A 14,028-nucleotide genomic window follows, 5' to 3' on the forward strand; every position below is an offset into this window, starting at 1 on the left:
CGATGCGAGAATTCGATATTATTTTGGGAATGGACTGGCAGACGAAGAATAGAGTTCTTATTGATTTTCAGAAAAGGTCAGTGTTGGTAAGACCTTTGGGCATGTAGCAGTTTCTCTTTGAGCCAGATAGATGGAGAAGTTTCCCTCGCATGATCTCTTGCATGCAGGCGCGGAGACTTATTCACAAAGGTTGTCAGGCTTTCTTGGCCAGCATTATTTCTGCACCTGACGTACCCACTCCGTCATTATCCGAAGTACCAGTAGTCAGAGATTTTCCTGAAGTCTTTCCAGATGACGTCACAGGCCTTCCACCTGAGAGAGAGGTGGAGTTTTCCATTGACCTTGTGCCAGACACCGTACCAATCTCTAAGGCACCGTACCATTTAGATCCAGCTGAGATGTTAGAGCTCAAGCATCAGATTCAGGAGCTACTAGATAAAGAGTTCGTCCGCCCTAGTTTCTCACCATGGGGCACGCTAGTACTCTTCGTAAAGAAGAAAGATGGGAGCATGAGACTGTGATTACCGAGAACTAAACAAGGTAACGATCAAGAATAAATAACCACTTCCAAGGATCGAGGACTTGTTTGATCAGCTGCAGGGAGCTACAGTGTTCTCTAAGATAGATCTTCGATTAAGGAATCCTCAACTGAAGGTAAAAGATGCAGATGTGCATAAGACAGCCTTTAGAACTAGGTATGGGTACTACGAGTTCTTAGTAATGCCGTTTGTTCTGACGAATGCTCCAGCGATTTTCATGGACCTCATGAATCGAGTATTTGAGCCCTACCTAGACCATTTCGTCATAGTGTTCATTGAAGACATTCTCATGTACTCGAAGAGCCATGAGGAGCACAGGCAACATTTTTGGTACAGTTTTGCAAGTCTTGCAGAGTCGCAAGTTGTTTGCAAAATTCAGTAAGTGTGAATTCTTGTTGGAGAAGGTAGAGCTTTTGGGTCACATAATATCTAGCATTGGCATCGAGGTGGATCGAGCGAAGGTAGAAGCCGTTAAGGAATGGGTTGAACCGAAGAATGCATCAGAGATCCGCAGTTTCCTAGGCTTATCAGGCTACTGCAGGAAATTTATTCAGGGATTTTCTTCGATTGCAGTGCTACTCACCTCATTGACCATGAAGAATGCTAAATTCGTATGGAGTGTTGAATGTCAGAAGAGCTTTGATACTTTGAAGCAAGCTCTTGTTTCAGCACCAGTGCTAGCCATGCCATCGGTGCAAGGCAATTTTGTGTTATACACCGATGCATCTAAGCTCGGGTTAGGCGCAGTGTTGATGCAACACTGTCGGGTTATAGCTTATTCCTCCAGACAGTTGAAGGTACATGAGAAGATCTACCCGACTCATGATCTTGAGTTAGCTTCCGTTGTCTTTGCGTTGAAGATATGGAGACATTACTTGTACGACGAGAAATGCAAGATATTTACTGATCACAAGAGTCTCAAGTATTTTTTCACGCAGAACGAACTGAATATGAGATAGAGACGGTGGTTGGAGTTAGTGAAAGACTAAGATTACGAGTTAGCTACCATACGGGGAAAGCTAATGTTGTGGCAAATGCTTTGAGCAAAAAAGTTACAGTCGTAGCACAGCTGTCAGTACAGAGATCTCTTCAGTGATAGATTCAGAGATTTGGGTTAGAGGTTTATCCTAAGGGCAGAGCTCCTAAGCTGTCTAATCTGACAGTCCAGTCTTTGTTGTTTGATCGAATCCGTAGAGGCCAGCCTTCAGATGATCAATTGCAGAAATGAAGACTGAAAGATGAGGCCAAGGGAAGTGTACTCTGCACAGTGTCTGATAGTATTGTGAGATATAGAGGTAGAATGTGCGTGCCTAGTTTTGATTCAATCAGAGAGGATATCCTGACAGAGACACATGCATCTTAGTATTCTATTTATCCAGGAGGTACCAAGATGTACAAGGATTTGCAGATTTTTTATTGGTGGCCAAGTATGAAGAGAGACATCCGCCAATTTGTGTCTGAATGTCTCACTTGTCAGCAGGTAAAGGCAGAGCATCAGAGGCCAGCAGGGATGCTTAAGCCACTCCCTATCCCCGAGTAAAAGTGGGAGAATATCACCATGGACTTCGTTGTTTGTTTTCCGAGGTAAGTCAGAGGATCCAATGCCATTTGGGTTATAGTGGATCGACTTACTAAGTCGGCACATTTCTTGTCAGTGAAGACGACTTTCTCCATGACGCAGTATGCGGAGCTCTATATCAAGGAGATAGTCAGATTTCCACGGGATCCCAGTTTCTATTGTGCCCGACAGGGACCCGTGGTTCACATCGTCCTTTTGGAAGAGTTTACATGCAGCCATGGGGACGAAGTTTCTATTAAGTACAGCATTTCACCCGCAGACAGATGGCCAATCTTAGCGAGTGATTCAGATTTTGGAGGATTTATTGCGAGCATGTATGATCGATTTCCATGGGACTTGGGAATCGAAGCTACCTCTAGTGGAGTTTACCTACAACAACAGCTTTCAATCGTCAATAGGTATGGCTCCTTACGAGGCACTGTATGGAAGGAAATGCAGAACGTCGATTCATTGGGATGAAGTCGGTGTGTGGGGACCCGGACGCTAATCATGTTCTTAATCGTCATTGGGACTAATTAAATCAGTTATAGTAGACAGGGTCTAAATTTTTTTTTTTTTTTGTTTTCAAAATGCAATGCGGAAACCTAATGTAATTGATCTAATATACAAATCAATATACAAGTACAACTCTAATACAACAACGTGAATTCAACTAACTAAGGTTCAACTACTACATGTCAAGAGCTGAAACCTATTCACATCCAAGTCCGGAATCACCACGCTAATCTCAATCTCTCATCTTTTTCTCGACCCTGATCCTGTCCCACCTGTTTTCATGCACACATACAAACAAGACAACAGCCGGATACTCCGGTGAGAATAAATCCCAGTATAAACAATGTATACATGCAATGGTATAATAAAGCATGCAACAAATATCAGTACATGTATCAAATTCTGACAATGTGAATCGATATCGAACTATAAATAAAACATGAATCGTAATCTACGAAACATAAATCAATACAAGTCTATAAATCAAGTTCTTGACTCGGCATCTCAGACTCAACTTATCTTTCATCTAATCTAGGGATCCCGGTGAATAAGAACGTAACAAGTCTCCCACCTACTACTACCGTTCGCGGTGGCGGTACGTTCTTATTTCTGGCCTTTGGTCTAGTCTATATCGAATAATCCGTAATCAGGATGCTATCTGTATCTGAAGCATATCGATATACCAAACGACCAGTGTCTTGGCGTATCTACCAAAGACTAGTTAATCCTACTCTGACAATGTGCAATGGCCAGTGACTATTCTGTCATAATCTAGCCCCTTTGTCAGTGACTCTCACTTAATCACTATCTACTTTCTATTTTCTAATTCGACAAAATATACATGATCATTTAAAACAACAAAGGTATATAAAAACAACAATGTCATACAAGTATGTGGTTTAGGGAAACTCGAGGTAAATCTAACTCAAGTCGATCTCCCAGTTCACATCGTTTATACCTTTATCTTCTCGATCTGACGAAGACGAAGTCTCGCACTCCAATCTGTCCATACCCAAATCTGGCAATGAAAATATCAATATGCACAATATCAATGTATAACTCAACTTACGACCTGTTCTGATCAATACTCGAATCACAATATAATCTGTCAATGTCAACGATACAACGATACAATCTCAATCAATACCGAATCTGATCAATATCAATTTACAGATGTTTCGACTGCATAACAATAGAGTCTCGATAACCCCGTCAATCTCAACATCACAGATATACTACCAGAACTCATAATCAATATCGGTATAATTCATACTCTCAACAATAATAGATCATACTCTCAATTCTGTACAATCTCTATCATAACAGTTCTGAAAATCATAACAATTACAGACACAGTCCGTTCTTCGCTCTGACTTCAATTATACGATGTCTACTGTATCAGAAACACCATATCTGATTCTTATTCAATTCTGACAATATCATAATTTCAATTCATATCCAAACGTAACAAAACTTACGTCCAGTTGTAGCCTCTGCTGATAGAAACACATTACTGAAGTCGGATTCAAAATCTAACGAATGGATCGAAATATAAAGGCGTAAGGATTTTCTTCAATTCTTCCTCGACCTTTCCTCAACCTTTGCTCGTCCTTTTTAACTAAACTGAAGGAATGTCATGTATATATATCATGTTGCATGAAATTGAAACGTGGCACAATTTCACCACACTTAGGTGGCGCTCGGGCGGTTAAACACTACCGCTCGGGCGCGGAATGTTCTGCCCAAATATTTCCTTCTCGCACATTGGCGCTCGGGCGGTTATAAATTACCGCTCGGGCGCCGCATCTTCTGCCCGAACCATATACTTGTCGAACCATGGCGCTCGGGCGGTCAAAAACTACCGCTCGGGCGTCGATAGTTCTGTTCAAAAATTTTGTAATTCATATGCTGGGCCCAATCCGGTCTTGGACTGATCCGTCTATAATCACATCAATTCAAAATCAATAATCTCAGCTTAACAGAATCAAAATCTCGGGCCTTACACGGTGAGAGATCATAACTTGGTCCAGAGATTGTTCAGCAGACAGCAGATGTGGTGATCAAGATCCGCGACAGGATGAAGACAGCACAGAGTCGTCAAAAGAGTTATGCTGACAAGAAGAGAAGTGTAACGTCCCAAAAATCGAAAAGTCCACGTGAACCACATGCATGCAAATTATCAAATTTCTTTGGTATTTTATTAAATTATTTTAAAGCATAAAATGCATATTTATTTTATTGAATTGTGTTTAATTATTTTTATGCATCATTATTGCATGATAGGATTTAATTCATGAAATTTTAAAAATTCATGCATTAGGGTTTCTAGATGCATTTCACGCCCAATCGAGGAACGGAGACCGGAGAATTTTCAAGAAAATTATTTTATTACACGATTTAATTTTTATAAATTAATATAAGGTGTTTTAAGGGGATTTTTCAAATAATGGGAATTTTTGGGTATTGTTACTCGCATGATTTTATTTTTTAACGGTACGCAAATTTTATCAAATCGGGGGAAATATTTTTCGGGAGTACACTTGGAGTTAATGGGCCAACTTTTAGATTTATTGGGCTTAAAACGTTTTTAAAAACCATTAGAATACAATTGTGGCCCATTAACCTAACATTATCTATATAATTATCACTTAATCACTATTTACCCTAAACCTAATTGTGTATCAGCCGACACCCACCTCTTACAGACTCCCACCCTCGGTTTCAACACCCAGCAGCCGAAAGCATTGGTTGTTGGTTTGTTTTTTGCAAAGAAAACTTCACCCGGCCTCCATTTGCATCGTTTTTTGTTCTTCCACTCATCAAGGCATGCTTTTACTTTTGTTTCTCATCATACACGCCCTAATCATTCTGTAGAATATGTATGTGTGCGTTCAGATTCCGATCTTGCATTTGGGTGCGTTTTGGTGGTGTTTATCATGAAACTTGTATCATTTTGACTCAATCACTCACGTTTTCTGTTATGTAGTTCAAGGGGCTGCTGTGTTAAGTTGTCTAGAGCCTGTGCAGGTCGGGAGGGTGAAGTGTAGGCGCAGGAGTGTGAAGGTGATTGGGTTTTTTGGTTGGAAACGGGAAAGCCGTGCATATCGGGGGTGTGTGCAGGGGGTTCGGTGCATTGTTCTTACTCACCAGCAGTGCAAGGGCCTTCTCCAGCCCTGGACCAGACCCTGGTGGGTCTGAGTCAGGGTCTGGAATTGCTCGAGCCATGCTGGAAACAAAGAAACGGGCGATCGGATCAGGTAGTGAAGCATGAGACTCGGTAGGGAAATTTTGATGGGTCTCGGTTCCTAGGAGTTAGCCGCATGCATGGGGCTTGTGGCTTGGTTCGGGGGCGTTCCTTGGAGTCTGGTCTAGGTCCACAGTAGTCTGGTTCATGATGGGCACGATGGGTTAGCTCGAGGCGTAAGTTTTTGGGAAAAAATTGGGCTTGAGGTGGTGAAATAGGATAGGACCGAGAAGTTGGCAAGTTCTGGAAATTTCAGCCGAGAGTTTAGGGGCCTAATGACATGGTTTTAAGATATTAAGTGTTTTTTTAAGGTATGGTAAAAGTTGGGGAAACTTTGGGTAAAGTTCGAGTCGATTCGGGTTAATAACAAGATCCTGGTCCAAGTTTTAAAACGAATTTATTAAGTTGAATTTGGGCTCAAGTGTACGTCTAGGAATGATTTTAAAAAAATTTTGGGACATTTTAAAGAGTTTGGTAAGCTTCGGGTCAATTTTAGAGTTCCAGGGGTGAAACGATAATTTTCGAGTTCCAGGAGCAAAATGGTCATTTTGCACCCGTGGTGAGATTTTGGTACTGGCAGCGCCCTGAGCACCAATTTATGATATTTTAAATGATTATGCATCACATTTATGATTTTTATGGAATTATGATAAATATGTTGCATGCTTGGTTTAAAGGAAAAAAATTACGTATATGCATGCTTTTATTATACGATGATATGAGATATGATGAGCTGAGATATGATGAGCCGAGGCCCGGGCTCAGTGGATGGGTAATGCTGTCGCTGATGTCCCTCGCCGCCTGGTACCACATTTGTATAGATGGATCCATCGAGAGAGGTGATACGAAAGTCACAACTAATGAACTAAATTCAATCAAAAAGAAAATGTATACGTTTATGATGACATGATTTGACACGAGAATGAAAATTTATACGTATCTGATGACATGAGATGACACGATTTGACACGTTATGATTTTATACGGCACGTTTATGTTATGCTTTTAAGTTTATGAAAGATATGTTGAGTATGATATTTTTCACTGTTGTGTGCTATGTATATGTACTTGTTATTCCTGGTACAGGTGTGTTGAGTCTTTAGACTCACTAGGCGTGTGTGATGCAGATGAGCTTGATGGTGAGGGACCTGGAGGTGCCGAACTCTGAGTAGGCAGACCTGGTGCGGCGACACGACCCGAGTACCACATGTTTTCCGCATTACGATTTATGAGATTGAGAGGAGATGAATATTTTATACGTTGATGATTTTAATATTTTTACTCATTTAAGTTCACGCCTGATTTTGGGATGAGATTGGTTAATTTAAACTGCATTGTTTTTACTGTCAAATAATTACGATCATTTTTAAATGTTATTTCAAAACTACTAGATTTTAAAAAATATATATATACCCGCAATTTTAAAAACGAGTAGACGTTAAAGTTGGTATCAGATCCGACCTCTCCTAGTACGGTGTGGGTTCAGGGACGAACCAAGCGGAAGCTGGTAGACATGTAGGGCCCGGGGCCGAAGAGGGCGGGGGTGATCGCCGGTGCAATGAGGTTGCACGGACAATGATCGACTCCTGGCAGGCTTCGGCGGAGGGAACATGAATGAAATGATTTTACATCGGAAGGAGAGGGATTCCGAGACTGTTCAATGTAATGGACTGTACAGTTGAATAGGGCTTAAAAGATTTGATATGTACTACTCATACCACGAAGGTGCATCTTCTTTTTGGTATCTCATCACATAAGAACTCCAAAGTTAAGCATGCTTGACTTGGGGCAATTCTGGGATGGGTGACCTCTTGGGAAGTTTCCTAGGGTGCGTGTGAGTGAGGACATAAGCACACTGGAAAGACTCGTCTTGGTAACGTGAGGACAGTTGTCGAATCTGGGGCATTACAGTTGGTATCAGAGCAAGGATCTTGTATAGGGTTGTGCCACCGCCAGATTCTGCCGCTCAGTCTTCAAGCCTCAAGTCCGTAAGTTTTTCTGATTTAAATGTTTTAAATATTGTTAATGCTATCACCTACATGTTTATATGATATATGCTTTACATTATATGTTTATCTGTCGTTATGTGTTTGAGATTAGATGCTTTAAAATTTTTATGCATGTTATGACATGAAATGAGAAATTATATGATTTTGATGCATGCTGGTTTTGTGGTGGAATGGGACATGAATAAGAATTTTTCTATTGGGCATTAGGAAAGGCTGTAAATGATTTGACTATAGTAACTTTTGGGTTAGTAGTACTGATGTTCTACTTATGAGTCATAAGTTAATCTTGAAGATTTTGAATGCTTTTGAGATTTGTAGAATTTCTAAGCAATTACTCATGGTTCATGGTTGCTAGTCGAGTTAATTTTGAGGATTTCATATAAGCAATAATGACTCAAAGACTACGACGATCTTTGGAATTGTAGAGACGTAGAATTTATTTAGGATGCATGCTCTATCTAGTTAGGTTTAAGGATTGAATTTCTTGAATTGACAATCTTAAGGATCTAATTGTAATAACCAATGATTTGAGGACCTAAGTACTAAAATAAAATTCTAATGGACTATTTTCAAATTTATCAAATTTTGGGATTAAATTCTGAGTTTCGAGAATTTAAAGGTTTAATGAGACAAAGATGGAAAATTTTATGGGGACAATAATGCAAATTTCGAAGAGTTGTAGGGCCAAAATTGTAAATTTCAAGAACTTTAAGGACCAAACTGCAAATTCCGAAATTTCTGAGGAATAAATTCGAATTTTTGAGGAAACACTTGTGCTAAATCAGTAATTTTTGAGGTTATGATAATTGATTTTGGGTTTAATAAGCTTAAAATTATTGAACTTTATGTTACGATAAATCTATAAAGTGGAATTAGGAACGCCAAGAACTTATGAGTAATTGTTGGATTCTTGAGATTAAGGAAAAATTGGATAATTTTCAATGAAATTAAGAATTAATTTAGCAATTTTTAAGAAATTTGGGGACTAGTCTAGCAGTAAGTGATAATAGAATAGTTTAAGTGATAAGAATTTTCGACGATTTTAGCTTGAAGAGATAGTTAGAACTTTGAAATATCTGGGTTATAATGTTATAAGAATGGTAATCAAGGGCATGGTAGGACGAATCAATCTTAAGCTTGAAAATTTAAGCAGTGAAATAATGTTGTGGCAAATTAATAATTTAAAGTGATGACAATTTAAGGTAAAGTTAATCGGTTACTTAAGTTATAAGAATAGACATTGAGTTTGAAAATTTTTGGGAATGATTGATGGTTGGGTTATTTGATAGATGCATGTATGAATTGAGGTAGTCACCTTGTCTTGAGGAATTTTGAAAGTCATTAAGAAACTTGGGACTAAGCAGATATGTGTGTTGGAGATATACTATCTAATACTACTTGGGTTGAATAAGCTTGAATTTTAAGTTTATGAGATAGGAGTTCATACAAACATTTTGAGTGAAATAAAAACAAAAGAGAATTAGTTGTATTCAACATAGGTTATCGATGACGAATATTAAGATTTTTGTCAAGTAAGAAATCTAAAATTTTGATATGGAAATTCTAGAATTTAAGGGTTATAAGTAAAGTTGATTTTGAGGTTATGATAATTGATTTTGGGTTTAATAAGCTTAAAATTATTGAACTTTATGTTACGATAAATCTATAAAGTGGAATTAGGAACGCCAAGAACTTATGAGTAATTGTTGGATTCTTGAGATTAAGGAAAAATTGGATAATTTTCAATGAAATTAAGAATTAATTTAGCAATTTTTAAGAAATTTGGGGACTAGTCTAGCAGTAAGTGATAATAGAATAGTTTAAGTGATAAGAATTTTCGACGATTTTAGCTTGAAGAGATAGTTAGAACTTTGAAATATCTGGGTTATAATGTTATAAGAATGGTAATCAAGGGCATGGTAGGACGAATCAATCTTAAGCTTGAAAATTTAAGCAGTGAAATAATGTTGTGGCAAATTAATAATTTAAAGTGATGACAATTTAAGGTAAAGTTAATCGGTTACTTAAGTTATAAGAATAGACATTGAGTTTGAAAATTTTTGGGAATGATTGATGGTTGGGTTATTTGATAGATGCATGTATGAATTGAGGTAGTCACCTTGTCTTGAGGAATTTTGAAAGTCATTAAGAAACTTGGGACTAAGCAGATATGTGTGTTGGAGATATACTATCTAATACTACTTGGGTTGAATAAGCTTGAATTTTAAGTTTATGAGATAGGAGTTCATACAAACATTTTGAGTGAAATAAAAACAAAAGAGAATTAGTTGTATTCAACATAGATTATCGATGACGAATATTAAGATTTTTATCAAGTAAGAAATCTAAAATTTTGATATGGAAATTCTAGAATTTTATGGGTTATAAGTAAAGTTGATTTATTAGAGTTAGTCCAACATTAACATGGGATAACTTATTAGGTTTTATACGCAAGAATTAATTAAGCATTAAGAATACGTAAGATTGCGATATTCGTTCCAATGAGGAAAGTCCGAGGGTCTTAGACCTCCACTATATTGTAATTGGAAAGAAAATAGTATAAGCATGTAATTGGGATTTAAAGGACTTTATAATATAGGTAGAAGGTCGATATTGTATAATTGAGTTTCATAGATTAACATTATTTGAGGTTTAAGATTTGCAACAATTTTACATCCGGGATGTACTTGTAAATAGTGAGTTACGTAAGTTTGGTGCCGTAAGATAAATATTCGATTCAACGATCTTAAGCTAATACTATTATGGGGTTGAGATAATGTTAACTTTTAAGTGTATTACCGAGGATAGAAGTCGATCAGTAATTTTTGGTGCTAAGGTTTCTTAAGTCGAACTGCATAAATGATAATATAATAGGTTGATGAATATTATGGGTATTGTTCAGAAAAGTAAGGTGCGATAAGTTGGACATCCATCTCTAGTATGAGGAATTGCGACATAAGACAAAATTCGAGGTTATAGAAAAATATAACTAAGTCACCATGGATCGTTTTAAGTTGCGATCCGCATACGAAAATTTTGGTAGGCAAATTTAATTAGGAGTGAGGAGACGTAAGGACTGTTTAACATTTATTTTATCAGAGTAGCGCAACGGAAGCGTGGATTATTAGGATACTTAGAATTAAGAGTTTAAACTTTTTGTTTATCAACGATAAGCGAATTTCGGTGACGAAATTCAATTTAAGGGGGTAGATTGTAACGTCCCAAAAATCGAAAAGTTTACGTGAACCACATGCATGCAAATTATCAAATTTCTTTGGTATTTTATTAAATTATTTTAAAGCATAAAATGCAAGTTTATTTTATTGAATTGTGTTTAATTATTTTTATGCATTTTATGCATTATTATTGCATGATAAGATTTAATTCATGAAATTTTAAAAGTTCATGCATTAGGGTTTCTACATGTATTTCACGCCCAATCGAGGAACAAAGATCGGAGAATTTTCAGGAAAATTATTTTATTACACGATTTAATTTTTATAAATTAATAAAGGTGTTGTAAGTGGATTTTTCAAATAATGGAAATTTTTGGGTATTGTTACTCGCATGATTTTATTTTTTAACGGTACGCAAATTTTATCAAATCGGAGGACTTTTTAATGGTTCGACGAATATTTTCAAAATCTTTCCAACACGAAATATTTTTCGAGAGTGCGTTTGGAGTTAATAGGCCCACTATTGGATTTATTGGGCTTAAAACTCTTTTAAAAACCATTAGAATACAATTGTGGCCCATTAACCTAACATTATCGACATGACTATCACTTAATCACTATTTACCCTAACCCTAATTGTGTATCAGCCGACACCCACCTCTTTTAGACTCCCACCCTCGGTTTCAACACCCAGCAGCCGAAAGCATTGGCTGTTGGTTTGTTTTTTGCAAAGAAAACTTCACCCGGCCTCCATTTGCATCGTTTTTGGTTCTTCCACTCATCAAGGCATGCTTTTACTTTCGTTTCTCATCATACACGGCATAATCATTCTGTAGAATATGTATGTATGCGTTCAGATTCCGATCTTGCATGTGGGTGCGTTTTGGTGGTGTTTATCATGAAACTTGTATCATTTTGACTCAATCACTCACGTTTTCTGTTATGTAGTTCAAGGGGCTGCTGTGTTAAGTTGTCTACAGCCAGTGCAGGTCGGGAGGTTGAAGTGTAGGCGCTGGAATGTGAAGGTGATTGGGTTTTTTGGTTGGAAACGGGAAAGCCGTGCATATCGGGGGTGTGTGCAGGGGGTTCGGTACATTGTTCTTACTCACCAGCCGTGTGAGGGCCTTCTCTAGCCCTGGACCAGACCCTGGTGGGTCTGAGTCAGGGTTTGGAACGGCTCGAGCCATGCTGGAAACAAAGAAAAGGGCGATCGGATCAGGTAGTGAAGCATGAGACTCGGTAGGGAAATTTTTATGGGTCTCGGTTCCTAGGAGTTAGCCGCATGCATGGGGCGGGTGGCTTTGTTCAGGGGCGTTACTTGGAGTCTGGACTAGGTCCACAGTAGTCTGGTTCATGATGGGCACGATGGGTTAGCTCGAGGCGTAAGTTTTTGGAAGAAAATTGGGCTTGAGGTGGTGAAATAGGATAGCACCGAGAAGTTGGCAGGTTCTGGAAATTTTAGCCGAGAGTTCAGGGGCATAATGACATCGTTTTAAGATATTAAGTGTTTTTTTAAGATATGGTAAAATTTGGGGAAATTTTTTGGTAAAGTTCGAGTCGATTCAGGTTAAAAACAGGATCCCGGTCCAAGTTTTAAAACGAATCGATTAAGTTGAATTTGGGCTCAAGTGTAAGTCTAGGAATGCTTTTAAAAATGTTTTGGGACATTTTAAAGAGTTTGGTAAGCTTCGGGTCAGTTTTAGAGGTCCATGGGTGAAACGATAATTTTCGTTTTCCAGGGACAAAATGGTCATTTCGCACCCGGGGTGAGATTTTGGTACTGGCAGCGCCCTGAGCACCAATTTATGATATTTTAAATGCTTATGCATCACATTTATGATTTTTATGGAATTATGATAAATATGTTGCATGCTTGGTTTAAAGGAAAAAAATTACGTATATGCATGTTTTTATTAAGTGGTGAATATGATGATTTTTGAAGGATGGGAATTGGTTGTGACTGACGATGTATATGTATACAATGATATGAGATATGATGACCTGAGGCCCGGGATCAGTGGGCGGGTAATGTTGTCGCTGATGTCCCTCGCCGCCGAGTACCACGGTTGTATAGATGGATCCATCGATAGAGCTAATACGATAGAGCTGATACGAAAGTCACAACTAATTAACTGAATTCAATCAAAAAGAAAATGTATACCTTTATGATGACATGATTTGACACGAGAATGAAAATGTATACGTATATGATGACATGAGATGACATGATTTGACACGTTATGATTTTATACAACACGTTTATGTTATGCTTTTAAGTTCATGAAAGATATGTTGAGTATGATATTTTTCACTGCTGTGTGATATGTATATGTACTTGTTATTCCTGGTACAGGTGTGTTGAGTCTTTAGAGGTGTTGAACTCTGAGTAGGCAGACCTGGTGCGGCGACACGACCCGAGGACCACATGTTTTCCGCATTACGATTTACGAGATTGAGAGGAGATGAATATTTTTATACGTTGATGATTTTATGATTTTTACTCATTTAAGTTTACGCATGATTTTGGGATGAGTTTGGTTAATTTAAACTGCATTGTTTTTACTCTCAAATAATTACTATCATTTTTAAATGTTATTTCAAAACTACGAGCTTTTATAAAAAAAAAATATATATCCGCACTTTTAAAAACGAGTAGACGTTACAAGAAGGGATCTCGAGTTTGCCGTAGGTGATCACGTTTTCGTGAAGATAGCACCCATGAAGGGTGTTATGTGATTTGGGAAGAGAGGCAAGCTTAGTCCGAGGTTTATTGGACCGTTCGAGATTCTTGACAGAGTTGGGACACTAGCTTATCGTGTAGCCACACCGCCGAATCTGGCCGGTGTACACAATGTGTTCCACGTCTCGATGCTGAGGAAGTACCTAGCGAATCCTTCGCATGTTTTGAGCTATGAGCCGTTGCGGCTTGATCCGGATCTGTCGTATGAGGAAAGACCTGTCCAAATCCTAGCCGACAGGAATGGAG

The 14,028-nt window shown here is 38.2% G+C and overlaps 1 protein-coding gene and 1 long non-coding RNA gene across 2 annotated transcripts in view; one reads left to right on the forward strand and one right to left on the reverse strand.

Moving 5' to 3' along the window:
- LOC140975324 (polygalacturonase-like) overlaps positions 1–14,028 on the forward strand; it is a 41,237-nt gene that overhangs the window by 5,025 nt on the left and 22,184 nt on the right. The gene's annotated exons all lie outside the window — the stretch shown is intronic.
- LOC140974762 (uncharacterized) lies at positions 13,114–13,407 on the reverse strand. Its single transcript, XR_012174867.1, has 2 exons — positions 13,246–13,407; positions 13,114–13,203 (listed from the first exon to the last, which is right to left on the reverse strand). It is a non-coding gene; the product is annotated as an uncharacterized lncRNA (long non-coding RNA).

This window comes from Primulina huaijiensis, chromosome 4 (genome assembly GCF_012295235.1).
Source record: "Primulina huaijiensis isolate GDHJ02 chromosome 4, ASM1229523v2, whole genome shotgun sequence".
Classification (NCBI taxonomy): domain Eukaryota; kingdom Viridiplantae; phylum Streptophyta; class Magnoliopsida; order Lamiales; family Gesneriaceae; genus Primulina; species Primulina huaijiensis.